General features: G+C 43.7%; 1 non-coding gene across 1 annotated transcript; it reads left to right on the top strand.

The window, feature by feature from the left end:
- The first annotated feature begins 482 nt into the window (after positions 1-482).
- trnae-uuc (transfer RNA glutamic acid (anticodon UUC)) lies at positions 483-555 on the top strand. Its single transcript has one exon. It is a non-coding gene; the product is annotated as a tRNA-Glu (tRNA).
- Positions 556-7,536: the final 6,981 nt, after the last annotated feature.

Raw genomic sequence — 7,536 nt, forward strand, 5'->3', positions numbered from 1 at the left:
TCCCAGATTATCTTTACCATGTCACCTGCAAACTCATTATTTCTAAAATCCTTGGGCCCCACATTCCCTGCCCCTGATGCGCAGGGAAAGCTTGGGTTCATGAACTGACTGTGTCTGCATCAAGTAGCTAATTGACCTGGGAGCTGGACGGGCAGGTGGGAGCTGGAGGCGAGGCAGGGACAGAAGCAGAAAGAGATGCGACATGAAAGTGTTTAAAATTTGATGTGTGTCAGTTACTTTCAGTGATGAATTTCTGCCGCGTGTTCTCTTGTCAGTTTCACAGGAGCCGCAGTGATGAGGGTGGTAGGTTTTGGAAATTGACAGTTTCACATGAGCAGCTTGTGGGGCTATTTCACCTCACTGTCAATTTCATGTTCCAGCTCACAGAAACCGTTGTCTTGACTGGAGAATTCGTTAGATCTAAAATGGAAACATGGATAAAAGCAGCGTCTATAAACCAAACTGAAAGAAATCTGACAGCTTCCCTGGTGGTCTAGTGGTTTAGGATTCGGCGCTTTCACCGCCGCGACACGGGTTCGATTCCCGGTCAGGGAATATACGTTTTCGATCTTGTGAAAAATGAGTATGGGTAACTTCTTGATTGAAAACATTTAACATCTCCACCAGAATCAGTGGGGTGACATTTGAAGTTTCGCCTCAGAGCTGGAAATGTCACACTTTGAACAAGTTGGGAACACAGACAAAGGCGGAGTGAGGGAGTGAAAGGAGGGCTGGGTGCAAAGTACTGACCACAGAGATGGTGGCGCCAGGCAAAATATGTGTGGGAGAAGGACAAATTCTTGTGCCTACTGTGCACTTACAAAAATATCACTCCTGACGAATCAACCAATCACAACTGCTCTTTAAAAGCAGCTCATCGAGGCCGAATGGCCTCTTTCTATGCTGTAACTTTCTATAATTTTATGATTCGCAACAGCACGGGTGCTTCTTTCACAGTCATTCTGCCATTTTGAAACCCACTCGAGCGAGATGTACTTTCTTACCCTTTTATTCGGCTCGTTTAAAACTAAAACAAGTAGCAAATTCAGCGAACTTTCTTGTCATTTCCAGCACGAGATTTGTCACGAGACTAATTGAGCGACACATTAATAATGCCAATCCTTCACTGGAGCTCACCGCGTCCAAAGAGCACCTTCTTGCAGTACATCTGCTGAACAATATAAGCTTATCACAGCTCTGCTTTCTTCACATTGAAACCCAGTGTGAAAATGCGAACAATTTCAAAGCTAAACAACGTAGGCAAGGCTGGAAGGAGAGTATGACTGTGGATAATCGGCACTGTGCATATTCATGTAACCGGTATCTGGAAGAATCAGGAAGATCGAGGTGTTTCTTTACCCTGTTATCTGTAAACCGATCACGTTGTGTTTTATGTTCGCACTAACTGACTGTGTTTGGTCAAGCAGCTCATGGAAGAGCAGAGCGAGCTGGAGGTGAAGCAGAAAGAGATGTGACATGAAAATGCTTAGAACCTAATGTGCATCAAGTGCTTTCAGTGGTGAATATCCGTCGTGTGCAAGTTTCACAGGAACCGCAGCGATGAGGTTGGTGATTATTTGTTTGAAAGAAGCTGCATCTAACGTGCGGCGAACCCATGACCCTCAAATTAGGAGCCGTTGCTCTGCCAGTTGAACTAGCCCAGCACACATAACCTATGTGGTCCATATCCCAACATAGATGGAGACAAATGTTGCTTTCCACCTGATACCACAACTTGTTCTGAATTTCAAGGTGTAGAAGGTAACCGACCAACAGAAGCCCGAAGGTTGCAATACATTCTTATCAATCATCAATAACATCATCCACATCTTCCACTTCTTAGCTGCACCTCCTTCCAAACATTGCAAACTCTCTCTTGTATCTTTCATCCTGACATTTTTCTCTGTAACATTTTAATTTGAAGCTGCACAACTAATGTGAATAAATATTGTGATGGTAAAAATGTGTTCAACCCCTCGGGGAACTGAGTCACATTGACACACATAGAGGAACACGCACAGCCATATACACCGAGAGAGACAGAGGGCAAGCGATTGTCGCTAAGGAGAGACAAACGCCCAGAAAGCAAACATGACACCAAATTTTGCTTCATTTCCACTGCAGGTTTTGTGAATATTTCGGGAATGAACAGAAATAGGAAAACCCCCGAGTGTTTGGATGGATTTTATTCAATTTAACCGATAATTAACTCTGTAGACACAGAGTTAAAACCAGGAATAATGAGCAGCAGGAAACCCCAATGGATTTGGAATCCATCACCTAAACCACTCAGCCATGACGACTGACCCTATATATAAGTTAACATGGCTGTTATAAAATCAGATATGGCTGCAGCAGAGGAGGAGGACATTCGGCCCGTCGTGTCCGTGTCGGCCAATGGAAAAGGAATTCAGCTGATTCAACAGCCCCGTCTCTTCTCCACAGGCATTTATATTTTTATTGCATCTCCTGGTTCTTCCTGTTAAAGTGAAACCTCGCTCACACATGCTTTAACTGTGAGCTAGCACTTTTCCGACCAATAGGGCAATTTTATCAGCAGTGGGATTAGAATAAAGAGCGAAACCTTCAGCCACCTACAACCACTCAGCTGCGCTACCGAACGCAGGACAGTACTTCCCTCGCCTTGTCTGGTATTGATACTGAAATCGAACAGAAACAAAGCAGCAGCAACACGTCATAAGGCCCGACAAGCCTCCTCTGTCAATGAATAAGATCATGGCGGATTCCCAAACTCAACACCAATTTCCCACCCGATCCCGATAGCCCTTCATGCCCTTAGAGTCCAAAAATCAGGAGAATTTTTGGATGTTTTTTCTTCCATTGATCCGAGAGTTCTGTGGACACCTGGTTGAAAGCAGCAACAATAAGAAGCACAGTCGGTAAGATGTGAACTTTCCTGGGGAAAACCCAGTGGATTTTAAAAGCATCATTCTCATCACTCGGCTACGATGATTGACCAAGGCCCCAATGCTTTCCATTCATTCATCAATAACAGCATTCACAGATTTCGCTTCTCAGCTGTACCTCCTTCCAAACATTGGGATCCCTTTTCCTCAGGATTTGTTTCTGGATTTAATGTTTAGCTGCTTTGTGTCCTCATTTTGAAATTAGTTTCGCTTCAATATCCAACACAATTTGAATTGCAAACCTGACGGACAAACAATGGAAAACAAGTCACTCAGTAACACAAATCCCATGGTGCTCATTTTCAGATTCACAACAGTCAGCTTTTCATTAATATGAAGGAATTTTAGAGTGAAACGATTTAGAAAGTTGGTGTGACTTTTATTTGTGACTCATTCACTCGGGTATTCTGTAAATGCTGCTCGGAGGTTTAGTGAGCGGGACATAATCTACCTGCGTTTTCCTGAGCCTGTGCTCGGGGTATTGGGAAGTTTGGCCCAGGTTGGAGTATCTTGTGTCCCAGGGATGGGCAGTAACCCGCTGAGTGAAGCTGCAGTCGCCGCTTTCTGCTGGCAGCGGGTGAGTGGAGAGAGCGGGGCCGGAATATTGCTGCTTTTCTGCTTTTCCCTGTCTCACTCACTGTGGAGCTGAGGAAGAGAGAATAATTGGTGGATTTGTTTGAATCCAATATCTTTATATATTTCAAAAGCGTTAGATATCGGTACATGGTGGGTCTAATTGTTTTATCATTATATTTGAAATGGATATTCGAAAAAAAAAGCCGCTTGCCTGGGAGCTCACTGGATAACAGTGGAACTGGCAACATTTCGGGAATCTTTCCTTTCAGCGCAAGTGCCCAATAACAACCGGGAACTGAGTGACAATAAATGTTGATGGGGAGAAAACAATGAAAGATTCGTCCCTGGGTGGTCTCGCGCCATCAACCTTTGGTCAATAGCCGAACCCACTAACCAACTGCATCACCAAGACTGATAATGACGCAACTTGCAAGATATCCTAAGCCAAGTCATCAGCGGGTTAGAGCTTCAGATTGCTGATACCGGAATCACAATTGTTCTCTAACTCGTCCAAAATAAATGGTTGGGACATTTATTGTGGATACATGGAAAGAGTCTGATCCCACCCACTGCAGACACATCCATGTCACCGGGAACCAGCTCTCCTACAACCAGTGCCGTCTCCCTTCGAGCCTCTCGCTGTCTTGTCTGTTACCAAGTATTCTGATTGTCCCGAAGCCGATATTAGGTTTGAATTCCTGATGTGCAGTAACGAGAATCCTTTCAATGCCTCAGGTCGGTAAATTTCACTGAGAACATCATAGTCACTGTTCCAGCGTCTTAATGAAGGGAAAGGTGCATTGGCTGTCTCCGGACAGATGGATAGTTCACCCTTCATTCTCCTATGATTCCGAATCCCAAAGTGTTTCTAAAGATTCACAAAGCTGGAGACTGGGTTTTCTGTTTTGGTTCCTTCTCCATTTTCCCACCTGCCAACTGACAATATTTTCCAAAATCTCGTCTCAATCCTTCGCCATGCAGCATGTCCAGGGGTGAGGAAATTCAGTTTTGTGGAGAGATTATAGAGACAGTGATTGTTCTTTTTAGAGAAAAGTAGTTTAAACGGAGATTTCATAGAACTGCTCAAAATGATAGGGGTGGTAGCGGTTGGGATGGGCGGTTTGATACAGCAGATAGGGAGAGACTGTTTCCACTGACGGGGGTCACGAACCAGAGGAATGGGATTTATGATAATTAAAGAAAGACAGACTTGCATTTATATAGCGCTTTTGCAGACCAGTGGACGTCTCAAAGCGCTTTCCAGCCAATTAAGGACTTTTTGAAGTGTCGCCATTGTAATGATGTAGGAAACACGACAACCAATCACCGCTCAGCAAAATCTCACAAACAGCAACGTCACAATGCGCGGATAATCTGTTTTTGTGACGTTGATTGAGGGATGAACAGGACACGTGGCTGTGAGATATTGTATTCCCTTAATATTTAGCATCAAACGTGAATTTTTGTACATTTGCTTACTATTAAGTTAATAGATTTTGATTATGTTTCTGACCAGTTTCAAAGCGGGGTCTTTTCACACGTGATACCCACTCCAATACAGAACAATACCTGACAGAGCCAGAGGCACCTACACATCATGTTAAACTGTGAGGTCCTGCAGCAACACTTTGGGTCTTTGATTTTCGGAAATGGAATTCGGGTGGCAGATTTAGAAATGCTGCCGTCAAACTAATCTGATAATGTCAGCCTAAAATGGCATAGCACGTGAGGAGACCATTCAGCCCAGCATATCAATAACAACTTTTTACGAAGTTCTTTCTAATTATTCTCCATTTCGTTTTCTTTCTCCATAACCATGATGTTTGTCACTTTCAAGTCATTGTCCATATCCCTTTCGAAAACTCCGAGTTAAGAAAAGCAATACTAAAAGAGGTGCAGGAGCTTCTGCAGTGTTCATGCTCAGTGTGTGAAAATTAACAAAGTTTCCCTGACCCAATAACATGAAGAATTAGGCTGGGAATTCATATAGAGCTTTGAAAAAATGAAGTTCATTTCAAATGGAATTTGCAAAGGAATTTTATTCTGACCAAGCATCTCCTTATTTTTCTCAGTCCATATGTACATTCCAATTCCTCTTGCTGTACAACCTGTTACAGAGGCAGTTATAGAAAAGAGGAAAAGGTTTGCTACATCTATACAAAGCCCTTGTTAGATCAAACCTGGAGTGCTGAGTATAGTTCTGGGAACGGCACTTTATAAAGGATAAATATTTGCCTTGAAAGGTTCAGAGGAGTCGCACTGATTAGGTTGGTGGGTTTTGGAAATTGAAAGTTGTTCATCCGCAGCTTGTGGCACTATTTCATCTCACTGTTCACTTCATCTTCATGTCTAACACACTCGATGCTGTTATTGGCTGAACAAGTCTTCTGTGTTTGAACTAAACATGTTATTATTCGGCGCTCCCACTCCTGCCGCTTGGGTTTGGCCCTCATCAGGGAATGTTGTTTTCTTGTTGCTGTGTGAACTGTCACAATGAACTGATCCTGGAGTCTCTTTCCTCTGGAATCTACAAAACACTTCCTCTCTTCCTCTTTCATTCTCACTCTTTCATTCCCAGTTTGAATCGGTTCTTCTGTCGGACTCTTCAACAAACCCATTTGGGCAGACAGGTGGCAGTTGGAATTTAATGTACGGAAGTGAAAAGTGATTCATGCTGGTCGGAAGAATGAGGAGAGGCAACATGAAAGTGTACAATTCTAAAGGGGGTTCTTTGTTACACAGCGAGCGGTTAGGATCTGAAATGTACTACCTGCGAGTGTGGGGGAGGCAGATTCAATCGCGGATTTCAAAAGAGAATTGGACAGAAAATGCAGGTCTCCGGGGAAAAGGCGGGGGAGTGGGACCAGTTGAGTTACTTTCCAGAAGAGTAAGAGGCCTCTCTTTTCAGACAGAGATGAGGAGAATTTTTCTCCCGCTGAGGGAATTATTTTCCCCAGAAAGCAGTGGAGGCTGGGTCACTGAATTTATTCAAGGCAGAATTAAACAGGTTGTTGGTGGGATATATGAGGGGGGAGTGGTGGGGAAGCATGAAAGTGGAGTTGAGAACAGGACCAGATCAGACATGAACTTAATGAATGCTGAAGCAGGCTTGAAGGGCTGAATAGCCTTCTCCTGTTCAAAACTCCTGTGTCCCTCAGGCCAGGGCCAAATGTAACCTTGTCTTTGATTCTCCGGCCCAATGGAGGGAGTGGGGTTGGGGGCGGGGTGCAAAATGGTTCCATTCCTGCTCCAGTTGTTATGTTCTAATTCAGAGCTGGTCCCACTCGAAGTAATGGTTTAAGGAGTATTCACTATTGTTAAGAGTGGTTAAATGGCCTGATAAACTGAATTAAAATTGTGTGTTCAAACCCCACCACTGTCAAAATTTCAGCTAATTCGTTTTCTTCGGTCTCTTCAGTAAATCCCTCAGGATGCGCTGGGGAAAGTTGTCACCTGCAGTGCTTCATTTTGTTTGGAAAAATGAGGAGGGGTGATATAAATTACAGGGTGACCAGAAATAGGTGGGACCGAATCCAGTTTTCTCTGCTGCAACAATACTATGATGTTGGTTGAGCAACATGACCATTAGCCCAGTGACTGTAGTCACGCCGAATGGTTAAGGGGATGGATTTAAAATCCATTGGGGTCTCCCCATGCAGTTTCGCAAACCTCCCAATTGTGCTGTTCACTGTTTAGTCTTTCAGGTGCCTCCCAAATTAATAATTGGTTAAATGCAATAAAATCCTTCCAATCGCTCCCGTGTGTTTTGTCCTGCTTCGCTTCCGCGTTCCTTCATTTCCGTTCATCGACAAGCACTCACCAAATCTGCAGTCGGAAATAGAACAAACACTGAGCCAAGTTGGTGGTATTCTTGTTTTCTGGGTGTTTGTCTCTCCTTAGGCCACTGTCACTCTCGGTGTTTTTGTCTGTGTGTGTTTCAATGTGGTTCAGTTCCCAGAGGAATGAACATATTTTTACCATTGCAAACTTTATTTACATTCGTTATCTATCTTCATGGTAAATGGTAAGGTGA

This window comes from Cetorhinus maximus, unplaced genomic scaffold (genome assembly GCF_964194155.1).
Source record: "Cetorhinus maximus unplaced genomic scaffold, sCetMax3.hap1.1 HAP1_SCAFFOLD_487, whole genome shotgun sequence".
In the NCBI taxonomy this organism is placed as follows: domain Eukaryota; kingdom Metazoa; phylum Chordata; class Chondrichthyes; order Lamniformes; family Cetorhinidae; genus Cetorhinus; species Cetorhinus maximus.